Raw genomic sequence first — 27,433 nt, forward strand, 5'->3', positions numbered from 1 at the left:
TCTTATAACAAAATGCTGAGGGCAGTGCCTGACACATAGTAAGGCTGAAAAAGGTGAGTTGAATTCTTTCTAATAAAGTGATGAAAAAATGAATGTGTCTACCTACATATGTGAACTAGGGTATATAGGAGAGCAAAGAGAGTTTTCACCATGTCTGTTTCAAATAAAGTTTTCTTATATAGAGAGGAAATGAAACAGAGAGAGGAAAAAAGACAGAGACAGAGGCAGGGAGAGTCTTGGAAACAAAGAAAAGAGAGAAGGCAGGGGAGGGTGAAACACTGAGCTGCACAAGGGCAAGGAGAAAGTGCGAGGCTGGCACAGAGCAAAAGGTCTGGGTTTACAGAACACTCGCTGGATTCATGTGAACGTAGGCTTCCATATTGTCTGCTGAGTGCGAGGCTGGCACAGAGCGAAAGGTCTGTGTTTACAGAACACTTGCTGGATTCATGTAAATGTAGGCTTCCATGTTGTCTACTGAAGATTGGAACAGAGAATGGGGCACAGCCAAGAGTGCTTGCTGTGACCAGTCGCTCCTGCAGAAGAGTGGGCATTTTATGGCACAGCAGAAATCAGGACTTAGTTTTCCTGGTGGAGTAGAAGATGGGCACACAGGCTTCTTGATCTCTGCTCTGATGTCCACTAAGATGTGAAGAGAGATGCCCAGCTCCAGGCGGCTCTGTGAGTGTGTGAATCAAAGAAAGCTTGCACAGCCAACTCTATGAATCCACTAAGAATAATCGCATGGATTTGAGAACGTCTACTTCCCCTCTCCTCCCACACCACCAGAGGTGAGACAACTCAAAATGTGCATGGGACAAAGTTCTTTTAAAGTATCATCTTGCTGAGAAAAATGATACTTCAGTGTTACTATTATCATTTGGTAAACTGTGCTTCATTTAAGGAGTATTGTTCAAGCTGGGAGAATGTGACTATGTAAATTACCTCAAGAAATGTGTGCCTCACACTAATGAGATGTAAAGAGAGAGATTCTCACCATGTTCACATTTTGTTGGACTTTGATAGGATCAGTTTGTGAACAATTGTGAATCACCTAAAACTGATTATACAAGCCTGAAAGCTGAGTATTAGAAACAATATACTGCTTTGCTTCCACTGTTTTTTATGAAACAAAGAGATTAAAGTTATTTAGGTTACATGAGCATGCGATCTTCTCCACAGTAAGTAAAAGGAACTCCAGAGGCAATCAGAAGTCAAATGCCTCTACTCACATGTATCCAATTATATGTGTTTTCATAAACACATATTTATTTGAATGTCTTTAGGTTAAAACACATCAGTTTTACTTCCAGTAACTTATAAGTTATCATTAGGCACAAAGAAGACACATTTTCACAGGAGAATTTTGAGTTTATCTGTTTATGGAATCTTGTTTTGTGTTTCTTCCTGATATAAAGCCTTACTGCTCCATTCTAGTGTTTCGTAATAATAAGCGAACTTGAGGCCAGGTTAAACAGCTTGGGAATGACTTCTAAGTCATTGATATACCAAACGGTATTGATTCTTTTTTCCTTTGCTTTAAAGTTAATTAAAAGGACACAATACATCAGCAGGCTGCTGGAAAGATGATCTAGTGCCAAAGTAAGATTTGGGAATCTGACAAGTGAAAGATTATGATGACATGGAAAAAGTTTGTAATGGGACTGGATGTTTTAAAAAATCATTTTGGATAAAACTCTCCTCTCCTTTGTGAGTAAGAGTCTCTCACTGTCATTTTTAAGGATGGATCAGTCAGCACTAAGCAGAGCTGAAGAAAAACATGGGATTAACAGTTAGGAAGCTTGAGGTTTGCAATGTCCTGAATACTTGTGATTTCACTAGAAAGACATCCAGGAGTGTATCGTACTTAGTAAGCACTGAGAAAGGCTGTAAGAATGTCAGCAACCTCTAGTTGTGTATCTTGAGTGAAGGAGCAAATCTCCCTTTCCAAACATGAACCCCAACTCCCACCCCTGCCTGCACACATCACCATCCCGAACTGACTGGTGCACACTCAGGCTTCCAAATCACAAGCATGGCCTCCTGCCCACACCAGTTCAAACTGGATTCCTGGCTTGCCAGCCCGCAGGCATCCATGGGGCTCTCCAGTGGCCTCTGACACGGGTCCCTGCTGACAGCTCACATGGGCCATGAGGCACCAGGGGGAGATCATGGCCCAGGCTGCTGTCAGGTAGAGCCAGGATCTCCACACGTTGATGGGTGCTCCGCCTTAGAGAAATTCTTAGTGCCAAGTCCCTGGAGAGGAACCCAAGCCTTTCGATTTCATGAACAAGTCATGCCCCTGTTTAAAAAACACAGAGTTGGCCGGGCTCAGTGGCTCACGCCTGTAATCCCAGCACTTTGGGAGGCCAAGGCAGGTGGATCACCAGGTCAGGAAATGGAGACCATCCTGGCTAACATGGTGAAACCCCATCTCTACTAAAAATATAGAAAATTAGCCAGGTGTGGTGGTGCACGCCTGTAGTTCCAGCTACTTGGGAAGCTGAGGCAGGAGAAGCACTTGAACCTGGGAAGCAGAGGTTGCAGTGAGCCGAGATCATGCCACTGCACTCCAGCCTGGGGACACAGCGAGACTCTGTCTCAAAAAATAATAATGATAAAATAAATAAATAAACACAGAGTTACCATGGAGAGAGTGAGAGGACTGTTCCCGAGTACTGCAGGACGTGTGGCAGCTCTGGCTAACTTTAGTGAGGGTGCCACCTCCCACGAGAACATGCGGTGTCTTGTGCTTCTTGACATTGGGACCAGGAAGCTGCTGGTGGCACAGGGATTTGTGGAAGCTCATGTTCCCCTGAATACAGATTATCTTGTTTTACTCCTCCCAGAACTCAGGTGTGTGACTACGGATAACAGAATCTAAGGTATCTATTTTTCAAGGTATTATTTATCACATTACGTATTTATGTTTTTTAGAGAAAAGTTCACTTTGAATGAAAATTTATAAAAGTTTGTGCTGTTGTGGCCTGCTTCTTCATGGCATCTGGTAGATTATTATTGTAAAGCCATGTGTTAAACTAAAACATTCCTCCTGCTGGAATATTTCCCTGACAGATCCATGCCAGAAGAATGTTCAGACTTTAAGCTTCATTGAATGGTCTTTCACCGCATCACTTATCACATAAGTTTTCACTGTTTAAGTTTTTGTACTTCTATCATGTCTCTTCAGAAGGGAGATGATCCTGAGTATCAGATCCAAATCCTCCCAGAATCTTCCATGTATATGGTCCTCAGAGGCCCACGATTGAGGCTCCTGGGAAATGTGTTTGTGTCAGTGGTTTGCAAATCAAGTGTTTCCGTGCTTATTTCAGCCCAAAAATAAAAGCCAGGCTTAATAAAAGCCAGGCTTAATCAGAGAACAAACTGGTCCTCACAGCATAGCTTTGTTAGGGCACCAGGGGCTGAGCAAGTTAAGGGTGTTTTGTGGATGTTTGCTTCTCCTAGTTTCCTTCTAGAATTAACCCCAGCTGTGAAGCCAGCTTTCTTCTCGGGTCCTTGTTGCATAACTTTAAGTGGCGTGGACGCAGAGAATGAAGCAGGTGTGAGTGAGAATGAAGGGCTCAGGCATCCTCAATATCCCTTTTTGTGGGGGAGAGGGAAAGAGCAGAGTGGTTTTGCTTTACCAAACTTTGGGGCCCCTCTTTCTTTCCTCAGACAGCTCCCAAAGACATTCCCTTTATCTTCCTGGCTGTCCTCTCTCCCTGGGAGGGCAATGCTTCGTGCTGTAGAAAGGACACATTTGTTCTTCCTTGAGCAGTCCCTGGAATCTTCTGGAGTGAATGCCTTTGAGCGTCCTGAGTGGCACATGCAACTGTTGGCATGGCCAAGGGGACAGTGGAGACAGGCGTGAAGCATTTGAATGGCAGGAATCTTAAAACCTGTCTCTGGGGGTTTTAAGTATGAAATAACTATGAACGCCATGATCCGTCTGCAGAAAAGCATGTATTTGGTGGGAATCTTGTGTACTGGTAGTAGAGAACAGGTTTCTGCTGGGTTTCAAGGCACTAACCCCAGGGCCTCCTCCTGGTGGGCCTGGGATGGGCCTGGCTTACGCTCCTGTGCAGCTGTCCCATCCACTTAAACTTCTGCCCCACACACGGTCCCCCGTCATGCCATCCTATGGTTAGGAATATTCAAATGCAATTTCATGATGCTTCCTACTTGAGCTGAGCAGGAAGAAACAACTCAGATCAGAAATCATTTTCAAAACCTCCGAGGGTCATGACCACTGAGAAGCCTTGGAAGCAGAGACTCAGAGCCGAGCCATGGGTAAGGGTTGTGTGCATTCTACGTCGAAAAGGCGGGAGGTCCCCTGATACTTGTGTTGTTGCTGGCCCTCCCTTGAAGCAGGGACATTGCAGATGGTTCCAGTTGGCCCTGAAGGGTCCTCTGGCTTCCTGCAGAGAAACCTGGGAAGGCAGGTGGTTCCAGTTGGCCCCGAAAGGTCCTCCGGCTTCCTGCAGAGAAACCTAGGAAGGCAGGTGGTTCCAGTTGGCCCTGAAAGGTCCTGCAGCTTCCTGCAGAGAAACCTGGGAAGGGGGTGTTGGCCCAGCTGCTGTTGGCACTGCTCTGGGACTAAAGCGAGCGTCATTTGTTTTCTGTGCACCAGGGGCATTGCCATGAGGAGCCTCTGGGGTGCCGGCCAGCCCTGCACACACTGGTGAGGCCTGGTGATGTCCTGCCCACAAAGAGGCAAGGCTCGCTCCCGACGCAGCGCACTGTGTGGTGTCTCCAGGCCGAGACCATCCACCAGCTTCTCTTCACTAGAGGGATGCATGGTGCCCTGGGGCAGCAGGAGGCAGCACCCGTTCCTGAAGTATCTCTCCTTTCTGTGTCTCCACCACCGACCCTGAGGTACCACGGACAGAGTCCCATACGCCCCTTTCTCACTCTCACTCCCCTTCTCTCTTCTCCTGTAGTTAATGACATCAGCCAGACAGCATTTCTAGAAAAAAACAAAACATCTGCTCCACTGCTGAAATACTAAGATGGAAATAAAAAGCATATACCATGCCCATACACAAAAAAATCTCGATATTAATTACAAAGCTTTTGTTTTCTAATTTCTTGAATAAAAGGAAAAACCCTCAAAATGGAAATAGTTGTCACTGTGAATCACATTTTTTCTCTTAAAAAAAAATAAGTGATCTAAATGGGACTAGTGACACTTTACCAAACAGGCCAAGCATTGTTTAATAGAGAATTGGCCTCTTTGGAATCAATTTCTTCTTCCACTTGTTTTAAAAGGCACTCTTTCCTCTTGCCTCTTAAATAGCTTTTGTTTCAGGAGCAGTGACAGGAGGAAGTTTAGCTGCACCTCAGGTGACTTTTATAGCAAAGCTTCTCAACCACCCAGGGTTTCCTTTTGACTGACTCTGGCTTGGTTTATAGGCACCTCCTTGAAAAATAGAATAAAATTGTCTATATTTTCTATATTTATCCTGCTGAGTTTTTAAAATGTAACTCGGCTCTTGGGTTGCTTGATTGTATGTATTTGGGTTGCCAGCCTTTGGAATCTCTCTCTCTCTGGCTTTATTCTTCTCTCTCTTTCTCTGCCTCTCTCTCCTCCACACCCCCCCCCCAACCTCTCTGTCTCTAGCTTTATTACTCTCTCTTTCTCTGCCTTTCTTCCTCTGCCTCTCTCCCTCTGTCTCTCTCTGCTACCTCCCATCCCCTCTCTCTCTGCCTACATCCTCTGTCTCTGTCTCTGTCTTTGTCTCTCTGTCTGTGTCTCTCTCTCTCTCTGCACCTCCTCTGCCCCCACCCCCGCAATCTCCACATTCCCTTTGGGTTGGTTTTCTGTCCCCCATAATGCAAAGCACTGATGCTCAGGGTGAACCTCTTGCCACAGCTGGGTGGCAGAAAAAGCTGCCTGGCTCTATGGCCTCACAGCATATAATTTACTGAGTAGACAGCACCCAGCAGAGGAAATGGTTCTCAGGAGACCTCCTGTTCCAGGTGTATTGCCCTTGTCCCTGTCCCTGGCTTCAATGCAGCGTGATACCAGTTTCCTCTGCCTGGAATGCCCTTCCTCATCTGTCTCTTCCCATCGGATCACACTCGGGCTACAGAGCTCTGCTCCTGGCTCCTCTGTCTCAGCTTCCTCTTTCCTGAGCTCCTATCACATCTGCTCCGAAGCCTCAGCACGCTTTAGTATCACAGACTGTGATCAGGAAAGGCGGATCATAGATTTCACACCATCCAGCATCTCTCCTAATTCAGGGATTCTCCGGAAATCTTGACTGGTGTTCACCTGCTGATCCGGTCTCTGCCTGAATACCTAGATTGAGGGGGAGATCACCACCTAAAAAAAAAGAACATCACTTTTAACCGCACGTTATTGATCTCATTTATGCACACTGATTGCTTCTCTATCCGGAATGTTAGCTTCTTGCGGACAGGGACTATTGTATAACATAATGTAACATAATGTCTTCTACAATACCCTGCCCAAGGCTTTGCACACACTATTGCTTTCAACAGATACTTAATAATTGATGTATTCTACAAGGCAAATGGTGAAATGAGCATCAGCTGACACTTGAGTAATAATGGGCTGAATGTTTATTCCTAGTTACATGTGACTTAGATACCCTCAGCCTCCCCAGTAAAAAGAACAGGCGGAAAGTGAAGCAGATTTAACTCGGTTTTGGTCTCATGTGTAGAATGAGGTAATTTCAACTTCACTGTCTGCCCTCTCTTTCCTCCTTCCGTTCACGTCTCGAATGGCAATGCAGTCTCCAGCATGTGTTCAGTGGCTTAAGCTGAGCCTTGCTGGGCTGCCTGGCCTCAGATGAACTGCATCAGGCGCGGGCATCAGACGTGGCTTCTGGGTGATGCTGTGCTGGAGCTCAAGTCAAAATTCATCTGATCTCAGTCCTTGCCAACTCTCTTCCCCCATTCTTTCTAAATTGAAACCATCCTAAGATATGCAACAAGGACAGCCAGGCTTTTGTTGTGCTTGGGGCCTGGCATAAGTTGAGAGGATACCAGGGGCTCCCCTCACCACAGGGCTCCCCTCAGATGGCCAGTTGCTTTCTAAGCAGAGTCAGGTGACCGGGGCACCACCCGTGAGTCGCTCACCATCACCTGTGACCAACCATGTTTGTCTCTCAGCCATTCTCATGTTCCTCATTCCTCAGGGTCTGAGCTGTCACAATAATTTAATATTTCATACTGATAGATGAAGATATCTTTTAGAACCCAGATTTTTTTTCTCTTCCTCTTTACTCTTCTCTGTATTCACCCCGCTACCTTTTAAAGCAAGACCATCCAATTCCACTGAAAGCAGGGGGCCCTGTCCTGCCCCCCGTGCTGGTGACCGTTGCCTTCCCATGGCTGATGCTATCCAGAAGCATCCCTCAGAGGCGCGCCAAGCACGGAGCAGGCTGGCGTTCTTGGAACTGGGCATGAACAAGCCTGAGTTCCTTCCAAGGATCTCGTCCCACATCTTTCCTTCTGCTTTGTGCATTTTCAAAACTGTCTGACTCTAGAGGAGCCAGGAGGAGGGAGGGGGCCGGTCTTGCGCCTGGGGGTTGATGTCCACCTCCTGCCCCAGGCCGAGGGGCAGGTGCTTCCCGGAAGGGCCAGGGCAGCCTCAGGCGGAAGCTTTGGCCCTGCCCACCTAAGGGACACAGACACACCATCTTATACCAGTTACTACTTCCTCAGGGGTGTGTTTTGTTCCCCGGGGACCCCCCTCAGTCCCCCTCACCTGGAAGCCTTTGTCTTTCTAAGCTCCACCTCCTTAGCTCCAAGGAAAGCCCAGCCCCACCTGTGCAGGAGCAGTGTTCACTGTCACCCTCCACGCCCTGCTCCTGCAGACCTGCCTCTAACTGAGGGCGCTCTGTCCTCACAGGAGCACAGTCAGTGTGGGGGAATGGGTAATGATGTCCTCTCTCTATCTGTAGTACCTGGGTGCTGGGGACAGAGCTCTGAAGGCCTCACCCTTCCTTTTTCCTTAGTGCACTTGGCAGGCTACCCTAAGAATACACAGGCATTTTCTTTCCCTCCTCGGTGCTGTTCTTGTTCTTTTTCTTATTCCTCAGCCCTTTGGATTACATAGAAGACAGACACAGCTGCTGTAGTAAAGGCCCCATGAGGCCAGTGGCACCTGATGTTAATGACGGTTTTGAGGCTTCACGTCCTGGAGCCACTAAGCTGGGATCCTCTGGCTCCGGATGCCTCTAGGGTGGCTGTCTTGGCCCCAAATCTAGAACCTCTATCTTCTTGATCCTGCCTCTATGACTTCAGATTTTCTCTGTAAGCAGAATTTGCAAATGAAACATAAACATGCAAGACAGTGGAAAATGTTCTTTTGCAGAGTGTGTTTCAGGGAAGAGTGTGCCTTGGTTCCTGTCTCACCGATTTCCACAGATCCGTTCCTCTCCTATCCCACTCTCCTTATCCCAAATGTCTTTCTGATTACTCTGTGTACAGACTTGGGGTTAAAATAAATTAGGGAGAATAGTTTGTCAGATACAGTTTATCCAATACGTCTGATTTCATGGAAGCAAACTTGCTTGTGATATCAGGATGTAGAACCACTTCGTCTTTTTTAAATTTACAAATATAAACTTTGCTCTCTGTGTGATTTGAGCACAGTGTTTTCAATGTGGCTTCCCGAGGCTGGGACCGTGAGGGCCACACAGACGGCTATGTCTGTGCACCTGTCCCGGCAGGGCCCCGAGCTGAGCCCCAACAGGGATGGGAGGCTGTCCCCGAGTGCTGACGAGCCACCTCTGGGTTTGCAGTGTCCTGTCCAGAAACCGTGTCACTGCTGAGGGCAATATGGAGTCCTGACATCCACAAGAAAATAAAAAATAGCAAAGGAAATCGAAGTGGGGAATTTTCCCAACAGTTCTTTCCATAGCCAAGAGTAAGTCTTTTGTGCATTTCACAAGGACTTTTTCTCCAATTTCAGGTTTGTTTTCATGTAACGTTTGGGAATAGAATTGCTACCCCAAACAAAGGAGGCGGCAGGCCTGCCTGAGCGGCACCGACTCAGCTTCAGGAGAGGCTGAGCAGGGCAGCCTTCAGTCTTTCCTGAGCCGCGGTTCCCAGAGCTGCAGGCCCCTGAGCCCGCCCCCAGTCACTCTGCAGGAATTCTTGCATCTGAGGACAGCAGAGCCTTCACCTGCCCTGCTCGCTGCCCCTTTTGCCTTGGAAGATTCCTTCCTTCCCGCTCCGCACCAACAGAGGGAAGCAGAGCCCACGCAGCTGAGGCCCAGGCTCAGAGAGCAGCGCCCTGGATGGGCAGTCGGGCCCCACCCGCTCCTCTCAGCCCGGGCACAGCCACCTGCCCCGCCCTGCACCTGCGGGCTGTCGAGCGCTCCTCTGCACTCTTAGAATCGCACTCTGACGTCTCGTGAGATGCTCCGGAGAAAGCTAGGTTGTGAATAGAAATACTAAAAATTATCAAATACTCTGTGAGACAGTGACTTTTAGGTTCTTTTCAGAGCCGGTCATGTGGGCTCCTGTAATGCAAGAGCTGGCACCTGGGGGCACAGGGTGCGTGGGTCGGGGAGCCGGGCTGGCTCGGCGGCTGCACGTGGCAAGGGAGGCTGCTGTCCACCTGCAACCGCACCCAGCCTACGCTTGGTGTAGAACCCGACTTTCCACACAGGCCGGGGGCGCCGGGACTCAGAACCCATCACGCACCCCGTCTCCTTAGAACAGAGCGGCTTCCTCTTGTTTGTCCCACTAGCAAATATGTCGCTTTTGATTTTCACCTTCCAGTTTGTGTGATGAGCTTCTTCAGGACAAAGACCTGGACACTTTCCTGTTGGCCAGTCTCCTGCCTCCCATCCCCAAGAGTCACCTCTTCCATTTCCGGGGGGAGTAAATGCCTATAGATTAAATCTTCTTCTGAAGTCATGGGCAGGCATGGGGCTTCAGTTCCAGCTCCAACCTGTAAAATCATGGGCTTATCTAGCTAATTGTCCTGAGCCCAGAACATTTTCATTTTATATCTTAAAGAGATTTAAGCTCAAATCACAAATCACTGGTTTCATAGTCAGGAGGCAGGAAGGCTGTACGGTGGCTTTGTAGCTAAAACCCAGAATCACAACCTTTTTTTCTGATTTTTTTCATCATTCTCGCTTCTTATCCTGCTTCTGTGCTTTGTCTCAGGGTTCTCAGCATAGGAGAATTTAATGTTGCTCTGAGTTCTTCCTTAAGTAAAAACATAATTTATACTGGGTTTCATTTTTTTACCTTGCCTTTCCCTTATATAATCTAAATTGATTTTTATAATGGCCCTAGAAGGTGAGTGGGCTGGTGTTGTCAATGTTTTATCTTTTTCCTCTTTATCTAATGGAGGAAGTGGTTGTGTTGTGAAGTTCACACAGCTAAGAACTAGCAGAATAGTAATTCAAATCTGGACATTCTTTTGCTAGTTCTGGGCATTTCTTTTGAGCCAGTGTTTCTTAGCCCTGGCTGCACATCAGGATCACCAGGGGACCTTAAAAAAAATACTGATGCCTGGGCCTCACCCCAGACCAACTGGATCAGTGTCTCTGCAGGCAGGGGTCAGTGCCTTTTCAAAGGTCCCAGGTAATTGGAATATGCAACCAGGTCCAGGAACCATATCTTTAAACCATGTTGTTTTCCTGCCTCCATGTCAGGGCATGTGTGTGTATGTGTGGACTGGGGGCATGGACGCTAACAGAATGCTGTCATTTTAACCTGTAATTCTTCCACTTGGCTGGCACATGTGATGAGCAATTAAGTTTTAATGACTCTTTTTCTTCATTGTTATCTTTATGCCCACACCAGTGTTGTATTTCCTTAAAATGTAAGTCCTTTAATTATACAAACTGTGTGAGTATAACATGTTCTTGCTATTACATAGCATGTGATAAAGCACACAGCACCCTAGTCTTCAAGATGAGGTCATCCAGCAACTTCAGACTTGCACGAATAAAGAACCTTTTAAAAAACGAAAGCAGATGAAGGCCTCGCTCCTCAGATGGAAGTGGAAGCCAGGGCTCTGGGCCTTCCCCAGCTCCCTCTCCTTGCAGATAAACATTTGCTCCATCAGAGGTTGGGGGTGACCATGGGGCCCTCAGATATACAGAGCACAGTTCCAAGACAAGGTTTTAGACTTGAATCTAGAAGTTCTAACATTCTCTACTGCTTCTCTGCCCGTGTCCTGCAATTTGTGGCTGTGTGGCTGACATCATGAGCTCATGTGGCAGCGTTGTGATGCTGAGTTGCCAAGGCCAGTGTCAGAACATAAATACCCAGACTCCCACTGGGGATCCCAGCCCTGCTATGGGGAGGTCTTCCCCAGGGAGCACATTTCCCCTCAGCACACTCTCCTCTCCTTCCTCTGCCTCCTGGGATCTGCCTCCTGGGAACCTGCCCTTGCTGCCAGTGCTGAAGTGAAGCCCTGTTTATGCTATGACACAGGTGAGCTGGAGTTTGGGGATTTATGACTGTGGGTATTAATTGGATCCACATCTAAATCACTTAAAATAATTTCTTCAGGCAATACTAAGAAACTCACCTAATGTCTCAGATATCAAATGCTTTAAAGTATCAGCCATGCACTCACCCCAGTTAGAGAGGATTTTGTTCTATTCCACTTAGCCTGTTTTTATTCCATGGGTGGTACCAGTGAGGTGGAGTTATATTTGTTTGCAGAAGATCAAGCAGTGGTACAAGGGTCTTCTTATTTCAGTCTTATGGAAGGATGACTGTCCAAGTTAACACAGCAATTAGCAGGTTGTTATGTTTTTTCATTATTGTTGCTATAGGCTGTTGCTTTATGCTTACATATTTGCAGATATTTTTTATGTAAGCCCAGCTTTTCTATAAGATATATGTAAAAATTAGCTCACTATATGAAACTAAACAGGCCTGAAAAAATGATAATCAGCAAATTAAAAATTGTTTTTAATTAAGAGTATGAACCACTATACGACTACTATGCTTGAAATATGGGGTAAAATAGTAAAAGCCTAAAAATTATAAATAAGTAAGCTTGAGTGCATTTAAAATAAAGCTTTTTGGCCAACATGCAATAAAACTTCAACGTATCTGGCAGTATGATTAATAGAGAATATTCCCACCTTAGCCAGACAGGGCCACCTATTGGGATTTTCTCAGGGTTAAGGGACAGGCATCACCCTCTGTGGTCTTCAGCCTTACTCTGCCGTTAGTGGAGGATTCTGTCTGCCCAGACAAGTGTCATCATGGGCTCCATTTGATGATAAGGAACCTTGACCTACCTCTGACATCATGAGCTGCAGAAGCCTGCAGAAAAGCTACTTAACATGCAAGCCTGTGGTTTATATTGAAGGGTAGAACATTTTTAACAGGATAATTATCTTGGAGAAAATAACTTTTATTATTAAGTAACTTTGAGTTAAGAAGCTATCGATTTGAAGAAGAATATAAGCCTGGCATTCCTGAGACTGAATTGAATGGGTTATATTGTTCTCTAGCAAGGAGGTGTTCAAGCTGAACATGTGTATGTGGCTCTAGTCTGATAAAATTCCAAAGTGTAGCTCATTGTAAAATTAACCTGATAACCGATACTGTAGATCAGCACTGTCTAATATAAATATAATGCAAGTGGAAGAATTACATATGTGATATTACATTTTGCAGTAAATGCTAAACATAATTAAAAGAACCAGATGGAATTAATTTTAATAATATAGCTATCTAACCTAAATATGATCATATCAACAAGCAATCAATACATAATGATCAATGAGATATTTTACATTGTTTTCATGCTGTGAGCAAATCTTGTGTGTATTTTACCTTTACGGCACATTTCCAGGTAAACTGCACATGAAGCTGGTGCACGCCCTGCTCTTTGCATGGGTGTGGAGGACCCAGATAATGAGAAACACTTTGCTCAGTTCTTCTCAATACTTTGCTCTGTCTAGGCATACGATGATCTAATTTTTTTAAAGTTCCTTTTAATTGCATTGAGGTTTGAGTGTGGTATTTAAGAGCGCTTGCTGAGAAATTAGATGATCAGGGTTCAAATCCAACTCTACTATTGACAAACTAAGTGATGTTAGGCCAGTGATGTAGCTTCCCAAGGCCTCATTTCTGTGATCTGTAAAACTGATGTTGTCATGTATCTACCTGGTCGTGAGGATTAAATGACAATTCATATTTAGTTCTTAGTACATAGTCTCTACTTTTAGGTCATTATAAATATATCTTCCCTGTCTCTAGAAATGAACTATAGTGTGTCAGGAAATGAGACCAGATGATCTGTCTAGGGATAAATCTGATGTCTGTCTGAAGAAGCCAAAAAAGGGGGTGAGTAAATATTCTAGATGTCTGTCTGAAGAAGCCAAAAAAGGGGGTGAGTAAATATTCTAGAATGATCTGTGTACCCCACCAGAGAGTTCTTAATGTAAGGCCTTGTGTTTAGCTATTACTCTACTTAAATCTCCAGTAGATTAAATTCCAAATTTCAAACTGAGCTGTAGAGTTAGTCGGGCTTAACAGAGTTTGAGTTTCATTGCTGTTACAATTTCCATGGCAAGGCAAGTGCTTCTCTTCTGCCTAAAACGTGGTGATATCCACACAGAAATAACTACAACTTTGTTTAAAAGACTATATGAAATAACTATTAATTAACTAGAATATCCATATGAATTTAAAAGACAAAGCTCTTACTGAGAAGTAAAGCTGGATTTCTGAGGTCAAAAGGAGAGTCTTAAAGATGATCTAATCCATTATCCTCATTTTGCAAATGAGAAAGTCACTCTGTGCTCCTGAAATTGCCACTTTCCCATCTTCAGTAAATACAGTATTTATATTTTTTTCAACGATTTATTTTTTAAAAAAGACTGGGACTGACTCATGCTAGCTGATTTTCTGTAAATCACTTACTTTTGAGTATTTGAACAGGTCTTACGTCCAGAATTTTGCACCAGGATGCTGGTGATGCTTTAAAAAATGTTTGAAAGATAATAGTCCTGACATTAAATAACTTCATGTAGTCAATTTTTTTCAACACTTAAAAATTTAATACCTAAAGTCTTGTAAGCTCCTTGAGGATTATCTGAATTTTTAAAAAGGATTCAAATACTTTTTTTTTTTAGATGGAGTTTCACTCTTGTTGCCCAGGTTGGAGTGCAAAGGCATGATCTCTGCTCACTGCAACCTCTGCCTCCCAGGTTCAAGCGATTCTCTTGCCTCAGCCTCCGGAGTAGCTGGTATTACAGGCACGCACCACCACGCCTGGCTAATTTTCTGTTTTTAGTAGAGACGGGGTTTCTCCATGTTGGTCAGACTGGTCTCGAACTCCCGACCTCAGGTGATCCGCCCACCTTGGCCTCAAAACAATGGCAATTTTAGATGAAATCTGTGTGTGTGTGTGTGTGTGTCTATGTGTGCATGTGTGTGTATCTGTGTCTCCCTCTCTTAGGTGATGATAACAGAATGGGAAATAGAACCTAGCGACATTGCTTTGACACTAAGTCTCTTCCACTCCCTGCCTTCGTGATTTCGCGCACCCTTCCCGCCTTCTGCAGGTGGCCTTTCAAGTGCAAGTGGGTGGGGAGGGAAGCCTGCTGTGTCCTGGCATAGTTCTCCAAAGCCAATGCCTGGTACTTTAGGTAAATGTGTTGCTGGCACCCTTGACCACAGATGATCTCTCCTGCTGTGCCCAAGTGTAGCAAACCATGCGGGGCCACTTAAACCCATTAGACCATTTATTATTGACTCGCAATAGGCAAGTACACTTTAACCCAAGCAGAAACTAAATTTATTGTCATTTACAGTTGTAAAGTAAAATCCCAAGACCAGACATTCTCATAAAAGTTTACTAATAGGTTCTATGTTTTATTTTTTTCAATTTGTTAGAAATCATTCGAAACTTGATATCTGCATTACTTCTTTTAAAAGTGTACATATATTTCATTTGATTTTAAATGATCTAAGACGCTCTCCACATTTTAGTAATGAATGTCATTGTCCTGGAAGAGTCATCAATTCTATCTGCAAAAGGAAAGTTTCTGTGTGTGAGCCAAAGCATGTCACAAATGCTCAATATTTCCTTTTAGAAGAATGAAGAACAGGCCGGGCGTGGTAATCCCATGCCTGTAATCCCAGCACATTGGGAGGCCGAGGTGGGTGGATCACGAGGTCAGGAGTTTGAGACCAGCCTAACCAACATGGTGAAACCCCGTCTCTACTAAAAATACAAAAATTAGCCGGGGGTGGTGGCACACGCCAGTATTCCTAGCTACACATGAGGCTGAGGCAGGAGTATCACTCGAACCTGGGAGGCAGAGGTTGCAGTGAGCTGAGATCACGCCACTGCACTCCAGCCTGGGTGACAGAGTGAGAGTCCATCTCACAAAAAAAAGGGAAGAAGAAGAATGAAGAACAAAAAATTGGAGGATTGATTGGAGGGCCTGAGAAACTGGAGGCTAGCCTGCAGCAGCGGAAAGCACCCTCAAGTTGGGAAGAGCTGGTTTTGAACCCCTGCTAGGCATGCTCTAGCTCTGTGTCTCCAGGGGTTAGGCAGCATCTTGAGCCGATGTACAGGGAAATAATGATGCCGACTTTGAGGATTAAGAGAGATACTGAACCTGCAGTGTCTGACCTAGCGTGTAGCTTCTCAGCTGGATACTCAGAAATGGGAGTGGTTGACATGTGTGCTGCTCTTACCATGAAGATCCCTGCTCCTCTGTCACCAGGAACGTGTCACAAAATAGAAAGTGTGGCTTCTAGGCAGGATTGGGAAGACCCAGAAAGGGGAGGGCATTCCAGGTAGAGGTAAAGAGATATGCAAAGTTGAAAGCATAGAAGAATTTCATGTTTCATTTTTCCTCCCACAGAACTGCTAAAATTGGAACGAATATGGTTAGTGGGTAGAAAAAGTTGAATTAATGTTCCAAAGGAATTATTGTCCTTTTCTTCCACCACCCCAGTTTTCCAAGTGAACCTAGGAAATAGGAAATATGGGAAACTTCCTGGTCTGTGCATTGTTCTTTACTTCTGTTTTTTAAACACCTCTTATTTTTCATTGTGGCATTTGTCCTGATATGGCCTTAGATAGGCAAGCTGCGTTTGAGGTCCTTATTGAACCTGCACACGTTGCCATAATGCAATTCGCGATGCACTTTGTAAGTCCAGAACCTTCTCTTGCAACTGCAATCACTGCCTGACAAGCAGCCTTTTGGGCATGGAGCTCATCTCCAGCTCATCTCCCCGGGTTAGGAGACTTTGTAGGGAGTACGGAGACCTAGGGACTCTCTCAAGTTTCACACAACTGAACTTGTTCTTCCATTTTTATTAGAGGACAGACTTTTATTTTAAAAGAAGTATGACTTTGGCCGGGTGTGGTGGCTCGCACCTGTAATCCCAGCACTTTGGGAGGCTAAGGTGGGCGGATCACGAGGTCAGGAGATCAAGACCACCCTGACCCCTGGCCAACGCAGCACATGGTGAAACCCCACCTCTACTAAAATACAAAAAATTATCCAGGCGTGGTGGTGCATGCCTGTAGTGCCAGCTACTTGGGAGGCTGAGGCAGGAGAACCGCTTCAACCCGGGAGACGGAGGCTCCAGTGAGCCAAGATCCTGCCACTGCACTCCAGCCTGGCAACAGAGCAAGACTCTGTATTTAAAAAAAAAAAAAAAAAAAATACGATTTTGAGGAGATACAATAGGAGTGTCTAACTCCAAGGCCACTCCTTAGATGAATTTCAGCAAGTGTGGCTGTGTGTGTGTAGGGCCTTCAATACTTTAATGAGAATAGCTCAAGATGTAGGGAAACTATCCATTCCCATTTACTCAAGAGAAAAGAGTCCCAGTTCCATTAACCATTTCTTCCTCTTCTCTTACACGCAGGGCGGGTCATGCGGAGGCTGTAGCCAAGGACGAAGTGTGTGCGGCTGTTGCCTGGACGTTTGTCCAATCCACGTTGACATTTGAGGGATCACAGCTTGTGGTATGTGTATTGCAATGGGACCTTACCATTGTATTAGGAATGTAAAGGAGGTACCTGAAAACAAGCAGAACTCACAAGGCATGACTGATTTAGAATTCGGGCAATTGGGTTCTTTTGTACCAGTTATTTCTTGCTGTTTTTAATGCTTACCTGCTTCAGTTGTATGCCATTGTGTAGTCAATTACATACACATGTTAAATTCATACATCAACTATTACTTTTTCTATACTGATGAAAGCATTGCCTATAATCTAAATATTTCATAAATGAACCGAACCAAGCAGAGAACTTGATCCAAAAAAATACAGTTATGTTTAATTTCCTAATTCTTCTCATTATACTTATGTGGTGTTTTCCGAATGTCAAACTCCTCCCACTCCTACTCCTTCACTTTAGCCTGCGTGCCTGCTTCGTGTGAGGCCACATTGTAGACACAGCTGGCTCTCTGGAAGCCCTTGAGTACCCTGTAAGAAAGTTGCCACCATCCCTTTTAGACATGAGGAAACTGAGGCAGAGGGAGGTCGGACAGGTAGCCAGAGGTGCATGGACTTCAGAGCTTACTTCCAATCAGAGCCCCATTTTCAGGCTGTAGTTTCCTTTTTCCATAGACGCACATCCTTGGGAATCATTTGTATCCCTTTTGAAATCTATCTTGGACGTAATTTTGCAAATTCTCAGCTGCGTGAAAGAGTGGCATTGCCTGACCACATGTAGGTTCGAGGTCTGAGCAGCCCTTACTGCCCAGGGAATTTGAAGCAGACTCTCAGTTTCCGTGGACTTCACTTTCTCTTCCAATTATGAGTGGGTGGAATTGAGAAGTGCTACAAATTTAATTTTCAGCAAGACTGAGAAATAAACCAATTTGTTGGACCCAATGTCCTCTATTTGCTACACAACTAATTTTTAATGGTTCAAAAATTATACTTTTCAAGGCATCATCTCTGTACTCTCTTACTTTTGGTGTCAATATCTTTAGAAACTTATCCTCTCAATGTCATTCTTTGCATTAACATCAAACTGCCAGAGAGACCAAGTTTTTAAACTTCTGTTTTCTTTACATAATTAGTGTATGTCCATTGTAGAAAAATTAGAATATTAAAATAATAGATAATATAATTTTTTATAGCACTGGAAATTCAAAAATTCAGTGACAACCACCGTTAGTATGTTGGTTTAAACTTCTTCAAGACTGATTTCTTTGACAGTCTTCAAAAAGATTTTAAATTAACATGGGTCAAACTGTACATTTGTTCTTTACTCCTTTTTCCCTTTATGCATCGTATGTATCTTTCTGTATGAAGAACTACTTTTTTTGTGGGGGGGTTGGAGTCTGGCTCTGTCACCCAGGCTGGAGTGCAGTGGCACAATCTTGGCTCACCGTAACCTCTGCCTTCGGGGTTCAAGGTATTCTCCTGCCTCAGCCTCCCAAGTAGCTAGGGTTACTGACACATGCCACCACACCTGGCTAATTTTTGTATTTTTAGTAAAGATGGGGTTTCACTATGTTGGTCAGGCTGGTCTCCAACTCCTGACCTCAAGTGGTCCGCCCGCCTTGGTTTCCCAAAGTGCTGGAATTACAGGTGTGAACCACTGCGCCTAGCCTGAAGAACTACTTTTCTGTCACCTTATTTTATTCCGTTACCTCATCTAGCATTCTACTTTATGGATATACTGAAATATACTTCATCAATTCTCTATTGTAATTTCATAAGTTGGATTTTTAAAATTTTGCCTTATAAACATGGTTTTAATAACCATTCTTTACCTAAAACCTTTCACACTGTTAATGTTTTTCTTAAGATAAAGTCACAGTAGAATTGCTTGATTCAAGACTGTATACATTTTGAGACTTTTGAGAAAGGCATTATCTTCACAATCCTGCTTCGTTTTATGTGTGGTCGTATCACTGCACTTCCTCTGCTATTGAAAACACAGCTAGCCATCCAATGTTTGAATGGTCTGCCATTACACATGGAAGTGTCATAAATTCAACCTTAAGAAAAAACTAATCTCATAGCACAAATTTAGTTTTGTAAAGGCTAAAAATGTATTTCAAAATATCTTCTAAATTCTCATAAACTCAGTTAAAAATCTGACACTTTTGTTCTTTTGTTCATATATTAAATCAATGTATGAAGTACCTACTATGTGCAATACATTGTGTGAGGCAGTGGTGATACGTAAATGATAGAACATGACCCAGCTTTTGAGAAGTCCACCTTTTAGTTGTAGAATCCACACTTATATTGAGTCTCTGATATATGGTATGAAAAGCATTATAATACATTTACTTTAAAAATGAAATCTCCTTAGAGTAATTTAATATAGGGGCCATTATTGTTTCTGATGTGTAACTCTGAGAATTTCGAGATCCACTATCATTAAAGAAAGCTAGGATTGTGTTCGTTATACTAAACTCCAGAATGCACTACAGAAACATTTCTGCCCCCATGCCACCTACCCCTAGGTATTTTGCTTCTTGAATATTTCCAGGAATGGATAGCTAACAACCCAACAAGGCAACTCATTCCATTGTTGGATTGTGTCAAGGGTTTGAATATTATTCAGTTTTATAATAGGCACCTGTTGTTCTTACTTTCAGCCTCTGGAGAGATACAGACTATGTCTAATTCAATTCAATTTAATGCATATATTTTAATGATCTACTATGTTCAGAACATGTTCTAGGTTCTATGGGCTAATTTCTATTTCATATGACAGTATTTTCAATATTTGATTCTAGTTTTTCTAAATACACAAGTTAACAAGTTCACCTCATTCAAGAAAATTGGATCATTAATATAAGTCTGCTAAATCTCTATAAAGCAATACATTTTGGCCTCAGTTGTTGACCACTTACATGAGCTAGTTGGAAAGAATTTTACAATCAATCAGGAAGACGCAGACATTTACTCCTCCCGCTTCTGTACATATTACACAACAATCATATTAAAAAGAAAACAAAAGTCATTTGCCCCACACTATTACTACTTATGACATGAAAAGTCATGCCACGTGTATTAGTTCATTCTCACACTGCCATGAAGAAATACCCGATGATTTATAAAGAAAAGAGGTTTAATTGACTCACAGTTCTGCATGGCTTGGGAGGCCTCAGGAAACTTATAATCATGGCAGAAGGCAAAGCTGAAGAAAGGCATCTTCTTCACAGAAAGGAGAAGTGCTGAGCAAAGGGGGAAAAGTCCCTGATAAAACCATCAGATCTCATGAGAATTTACTCACTAACATGAGAACAGCATGGGGTAACCACCCCCACGATTCAATTACCTCCCACCGGGTCCATCCCAGGACACGTGGGGATTATGGAAACTACAATTCAAGATGAGATTTGGGTGGAGACACAGCCAAACCATATCACCACGGTTGTGTATATTTGGTGTAAAAACAAACCCACATCAAAAGCTGGAAAACCCAGTGTGTCCCCTATGGGCGCACCCAGGCAAGCCACCAGCCTTCTCTAAGCCTCGGTCACTTCATCAATTAAATGAAGGAGTTAGAAATCTTTGAGGAGACAAACCACAACATTTTAGGATGAAATTTTGTGCTTAGGGTTCCGGGTTTTAAATCACAGAGCTCTGGATGCCTCTCAGGTTATGGTTTGCTTGGTTGAAGCTTCCTCTCCACCTCCTGATGGGGTCTGACCCTGCTGCAATGCTGCACGCGCGTGGTCACCCTGCACAGACTGCTGCACTGCAGCCCTGTCCTAAGAAGTTGACGTGTGTTACCTGACTTCGTCCTTAAAATAACACTAGGGAAGGAAACATTATCATCCCCATTTTGAGCAGGAGAGACCTGAGGCAGAGCGTTATGTAATGTGCACAAGGGCGGATAGAAGAAGTTTAGTTCGGTTTAAAAGGCACCCCATAGTCTCAGCTCCTGATTTCTGTCTTATATGGAATAAGCAGGTGAACGCCTTTACTCTTCCAAATTTTTCACTCCAAATAGTTTCTTGGAGTTGGTTCACTTGGTTGTCTTGGAGATAATGCCTATTACCAAGGCAACTTTGATACGCAAGAAAATAAAGCAATGGCAACAAATCAACAATGCGTAAAGCTGTGAACCATACAACCAGGGTATGTATGCAATGTCTAACTAGTGTTTTGTGGTGGATTCATTAAAATGACCTAATTTGACATCATATAAGCAGGAATACTATATGCTTGAAATCCTCCTTACAGGAAGAAAAACTTCTCAGAAAATCTAACACTTTCTACTTTAGTCCACAAATGAGTTTTGTTGCTCATACAAATTTTCTTAATTTTTAATTTAATGTTTTCTGACTGATGACACTTATTGTTTATTTCTATATTTCCTCCTTTTCTGATACCTGTTTTTACTACTTCTTATATTCATCTATTTGAAATTCCACATAATTTTTCTACATCAAAGCTTTTGTTTCATTTACCTCTTACCCCATCCTTGACTTTATGCCATGCACTTGTCCTGCTTCTTAAATAGATAAATCACATAAGTGCTGTCTGCTGACAACAGCTTCCTACCTTTCCTAGTTTACATTCTTTGATTAGAAGAAGCTAGTGAAAGAAAATCCCAGTGTGCAGTGTTTCCCACTTGAGGGTATACATTAAAACCCTTATAAACATAGAATGGCAAAATGGAAATACCTTGAAGGCTGTCACTCAACCCGAAACTACCCAGCTAACAAACTTGAAGGTAAAAAGTTGAACTGAGAGGGAAAAGCAACCTGGGCATGGAACAGGTGTTGGTTGACATTTAAGGGATAATCTTGATTCCTTCCTTCCTTCCTTTCTTCTTCTCTCCTTCTCTCTCTCCCTTCCTCCTTCCCTCCCTCTTTCTCTCTTCTTACTACATTTTTTTTCTTCCTTCCCCCTGGACTCTACCTCTCTTTTTCCCTCCCCTCCCCTTCCTTTCTCTCCTCCACCTTTCCCTCTTCCTCCTTCTCTTCCTCCTCTTCTTCTCCTTCTTCGTCTTCCATGTTGAATGGCTGGATCATTATAATAATTCTTTGCTATGTAAGAAGGCATTATTGTCCTCCATACTTTGAACTATCATCACAATCAGGCATACCTTGAAATATAGGAAAAGTAGATACTATTAGCCTGTATACAATCTTAAACCATAAAACCAAGGGAGTTTTGTCCTCTGTCCCCAGAACTTCATAGTGGCCTTACAGCATCACAACTGTTAAGACACTAAGAAATGGTAAATAGCTGAAAACAAAGATCCATTGAGGAGAGCTCTCCTTTTATTTTAAGAATCCTCTTAAGTAGTGTGGGGTGAAAGATAACAGCAGAGATAGTCCAGGGCCTCCCAGGTGCCGCCTGCATCTCAGAGACACAGGCTCATGTGGAGGGGAGTGCAGAGCCCTAGTGAAGGTGCCTCCCAGAGCTGGGCAAGGGAGAGCGTGGTTAAGAAGTTAGAACAAGAGAAAGAGAGGGGCCTTTTGTTCTTGGTAAGTTCCTGTGTTGTATGCATCTCTCCTTTAGGTGATGTGGCCTCAGGCTCAAGGGGACATTTTATCCTTTCATAGTTCACCACTGTCCTACTGTTTCCCTTAAGAAGAAATACATGGTATTAAAATATAGTCAGGAAAAATATAACTTTATACATTAAATTTACCCCTGAAGTTTAAAGCATCGACTATTTAAAATATCTACATGATATTACATAATTACTGTTGATTTCTTAAGTATGTTAATAGTGCCCTGCCTGTGTTTAAAAATAAAGTTCTAATATGTTAGGTGTGCACACTGAAACATTTGTAGGCAAAATTATATGATTTCTGGAATTTTCTTCAAAATAATATAGAAATGGTTGTCAAATGGGTGTCTAGATAAGTGACAGTGGCCAAATCACATTTTTGTAACTGATGGGTATATGGGCTTATTGTACTGTTCTCTTTAAAATTTTGTGTCTCTTTAAAATTCTCCATACTTAAAAGCTTCAATAAATGCAAAGTTGCATAACAGTGACAGAGGAGGGATCCCTATACCAGACTGGCAGGAAATAAATCCAGCTTTCTACGTTTGAAAGTCTGAGGGTAAATTTTCCTCTCTGCCTCTCAGTTTCATTTTCTGCAAAATGAAGACACTAGTAGCCTAGACCTCTTGGAATCATTGTGGAGACCACGTGAGTTGCTGTGTGTCACATGTTACATGTACACAACACATGTAGGCCACCCATTAGTGCCTCGTACACAGCACACATATGGCCACTACCATTAACTCATAAAAGTAAAAGCTTTCGCTTTTACTTTCCGCTTTAAATTTCTTAGATTTACAGTTGTTATATAGGAAAAGAAGTCTAATTTTGTATATGAAAAGTGTTTTGGAATTAATAATTACCTTTTCTATTTTGCAACCAAAAGCAGAAATAACTTAATAATGACTTTTCTGTCACTTGTAACATTGGATGGATTTCTAAAGATATTCAAAGAAATTGTTGTTTCAAATTTTGCTAGGAATATACTATAGTTTTTTTTCTTCAAATTAAGGTATGTTAGTTGATTAGGTAGCTTAGCCATAACACTGGCTGTATCATGGGTATTTTTTCTTTTTTTTGTATTCTGTTGCAAAGGGTATACAACCCCATTTTTTTCTGTAATTACAATTGTTATATGACAATTTGTAGTTTACCTTTACATAACACCTGAAGGGCAGTAACTTTATAGCTGCTTAATCCTGTAATTCTTTCTTTTCCACACTATTTAAATTCTAACTCATCCCTGTTACAGGAAAGGAACCAGTCCCAGGACTCTGGACAACTTTATTTTCTAAAGAATCCATTTTCACTGATAAACACAGTGAAGGCTGTGGAAACATGAGCATGTATGTAACTGTGGGTTTTGACTGTTCCCTCCATTCTGGCCATAGTGCACCTGTGTGCAGTCTGTTCCCTTCCCTCCTGTATGGGACAACCTGTCCACCCGTGGGACCCCGTCATCCATTACTTGATGGGAGGCAACAGAAGTGGTTTCCACAAGGTGACCCTTGAGCAAATGCTTTGTACAAATCACCCTCGGGTATGAAGGGTGAAAAGATGAGTAAAGATGGAGCATTTTGGAAAATTAAGAATCAATCGGGGCCAGGTGCGGTGGCTCACGCCTGTAATCCCAGCACTTTGGGAGGCTGAAGCAGGTGGATCACGAGGTCAGGAGATCGAGAACATAAACCCCATCTCTACTAAAAAAATACAAAAAAATTAGCCGGGTGTGGTGGTGGGCACCTGTGGTCCCAGCTACTTGGGTGACTGAGGCAGGAGAATGGTGTGAACCTGGGAGGCGGAGGTTGCAGTGAGCCAAGATCGCACCACTGCACTCCAGCCTGGGCGACAGAGTGAGACTGTCTCAAAAAAAGAAAAAGAGAAAAAAAAAGAATCAATCGGAATTTAGCAGGTGAAGTAAAGGCAAACAGAAATCGCACGTGCGTGATGCCGTGGTCAAGCACCATGGGCTCTGGGGGCAGGAGTGTTCCTTTGGATGCACAGGCCCAGGAGGGCTTCCAGGGGCGTGTAGAGTAACAGGCTCCCGCATCTGATATGGAGGCAAGAGAGAATCATGAGGATGGGGTAGAAAGCAGGCAAATGGGAAATGGAAAGGACAGTCTTGTATGCACCTGCAGAGAGGGTGAGATTCAAGGGGCCCTCAGTCTAAAATGAAGGCATGGTAATGTGAATTCAGCCTTCCCAAGCTGCTTTTCGGTGGCTTGGTTGCTAACACCATTGTTGCATATGACAACCAGCCTTAGAGCTTGCAGAGCAGGAAGATGTCAGGAGGACCAAGGTGAAGTGGAAACTAACAAACCCAAACAGATAACTGGGGTCTTCCTGGTTCTCTATAGCCCTCCCCATTCCCCAGCCTTGGATTCCTGAAACCATTTCTTTGTGTGGTTGTAAAAGGACTTTATTAATTAACTGACATATTTGTAACATTTTAAAGAACTGTCTGATCCACATCCCAATGAGTTAAATAATTCTGATAGGCAGACTCGAGAAACCTCAATATCCTGTAACAAGCTATCATGGTCCTGGTTGAGCGAGGACTGGTCTGCTCAGGGCTGTGTAGGGGGCAGGCCCTGAGAAATGTGTGAAGGCACCACACAGGCACGCAAGGGTGTACACCCAGCTTTCAGAGCATAGTCTCTGCAGTGTACGGACCTTACCTAGCAAAAAGATTCACTCCTTTGAAAGGAAACCTGAAACATTGTTTGACTTCACAGGGACCCTGAGGACCTGTTACTCATACACTGCTGTGTCTGGTGGTCCAGGCACAGAGCTCTGAATGCTCACATTCCACCAAGAAACATAACAGATGAATAAAAAACACAACTCCATAAAGCAACAAACACAAGGCAGGGTAGTTTGTCAGGCAGAGAGGAGAGACCCGCTGGGGCAAGGTGGAGGTCGATCTCATTTGGGAATGACACTGAAGAATACGTAGGCCTTTCCCAGGCAGAGGAGGTTAGCTGGGACTTTCTGTTGAGGACAAGAACACGGTGTGGAGGTGTGAAAGAATAGACTGGTTATGTGTGGAAGGTTAAGGTGGAAAGATGGGCTGACATGAGGCTGGGAAGACATCAACCCATGCAGAGTTCATTGAAGTGTATCTTGGCAGCAACAGGAAGCATGCTCAGTGTATATGTGGAAAGTTTTCATGGTACATGTTGAAATGAAAAGAAAGTGATGTTCACATTCCATGGACGAGGTAGAGAAGACCTCTCAGAGCAGGAGCTGGTATTTTAAAGAGGCAGCTTAGGGCAGGATGGAGCGCACTGGCCTGAGCTCACACTAGGTGTGATACAACCTCTAGGAAACCAATTTCCCTCTCCTGGTTTTGTTCTTCTCATTCAACAGCATCCAAATCGCCCAACTGGGGCACTGGGGCTCAGTGCGTCATATATAGATAGGCTGATTTCTGACATCCCATGACCAGAAGTAGCTCCTAGTGCTGAAACCACAGAACACTGAACAGATTTTAAGGTATTAGCTTCATCTTTTTAGGTTCGACCAATGCTTTTAGATGAAGGTCCTGCCCAGAATGGCCCCAGCGATGTGATAGTCTCACATGCAGTTTGTTTTCACATGACTGCTATAACAGGCATGTGTGCACACATACACACACACACACACATTTTATTATTATATTTTCTTGAAATTTCTTTCCAAGCAAACATGTCTACTCATTTATCCTCCAAGACCTGGCTCAATGTCTGCCCAAGGTGACATCCGACCACCAGCACTCTCCAGCTGTGGTCCCCACCCCAAGCCAGCTCACTGGCTCCAGCTGACTCTACCGCACTTACTCATGCTCCGGGTACAACACTGCCCTGGTCTCAGTGTGTGGCCATCCACTTTCCTTGTTCCAGCCCCCTCATAGCACTACATAGGGATCAATACGTGTTTGCTGAGCCTCACAGCTCTCCGAGTGGAGTCTCTGGGGGTCTCATGGAATGACCCCTGGACCAGGTTACAGGCTGGCTTGAGTCAGCCTCTGCCCATGCTCTGGGAGACCTTCATCACCACTTCTCCTCTATCTTACTGTGGCATGCTTTAAACGTGTTCTGAGACTATGAGCGTAAGGAGACATTTCACAAGGTCTACAATTAAGATTCCTATGCAAAGTGATGTTATTACAAACATAGTTCATTGCAACTGTATAGCTGGAGCTAATACTGTTTATTTTAGAAATATGTTTTAAGTACACTATACCTTCTTTCTCAGGCTACTCCCCTTAGTCCAAGAAATTGCTTTAGATAAAAACAAGCCCAAATCTCCTGAAACAAAGTGCTTCCAATACGAGTAATAGAGGCTAAGAGTGCTCACATATTATGAGTGATTAAGAATGTCCCTTTATCTATTCTCCCAAATGTTTTAGGAAAAAAATTCAGTTTATGTTGTAAGTAAATTCCAATGATATTTGAGTGCTTTAAATGCATTAACCCACCTGCCCACCTTCCTCCCTCCCTCCCTCCCTCCCTCCTTCCCTCCCTCCCTCCTTCCCTTCTCTCCTTCCCTCCCTCCCTCCCTCCCTCCCTCCTTCCCTCCCTCCCTCCTTCCCTTCTCTCCTTCCCTGCCTCCTTCCCTCCTTCCCTCCCTCCCTCCCTCCCTCTCTCCCTCCCTCCCTCCCTGCCTCCTTCCCTTCCTCCCTCCTTCCCTTCTCTCCTTCCCTCCCTCCCTCCCTCCCTCCCTCCTTCCCTTCTCTCCTTCCCTCCCTCCCTCCCTCCCTCCCTCCTTCCCTTCTCTCCTTCCCTGCCTCCTTCCCTCCCTTCCTCCCTCCCTCCCTCCCTTCCTCCCTCCCTCCCTCCCTCCCTTCCTCCCTCCCTCTCTCCCTCCCTCCCTTCCTCCCTCCCTCTCTCCCTCCCTCCCTCCTTCCCTTCTCTCCTTCCCTGCCTCCCTCCCTCCCTCCCTCCTTCCCTTCTCTCCTTCCCTGCCTCCTTCCCTCCCTTCCTCCCTCCCTCCCTCCCTCCCTCCCTCCCTCTCTCC

At 44.1% G+C, this 27,433-nt stretch overlaps 1 protein-coding gene across 14 annotated transcripts in view; it reads left to right on the forward strand.

Moving 5' to 3' along the window:
- Positions 1-27,433, forward strand: part of MYT1L (myelin transcription factor 1 like) — a 544,402-nt gene that overhangs the window by 30,159 nt on the left and 486,810 nt on the right. For all 14 annotated transcript variants that reach the window (XM_054548446.1, XM_054548454.1, XM_054548453.1 and 11 more), the window contains exon 2: positions 16,855-16,954. The gene's annotated coding sequence lies outside the window, so the exon portion shown is untranslated. The remainder of the gene's footprint in view (positions 1-16,854; positions 16,955-27,433) is intronic.

This window comes from Pongo abelii, chromosome 12, assembly GCF_028885655.2.
Source record: "Pongo abelii isolate AG06213 chromosome 12, NHGRI_mPonAbe1-v2.0_pri, whole genome shotgun sequence".
Taxonomy (NCBI): Eukaryota; Metazoa; Chordata; class Mammalia; order Primates; family Hominidae; genus Pongo; species Pongo abelii.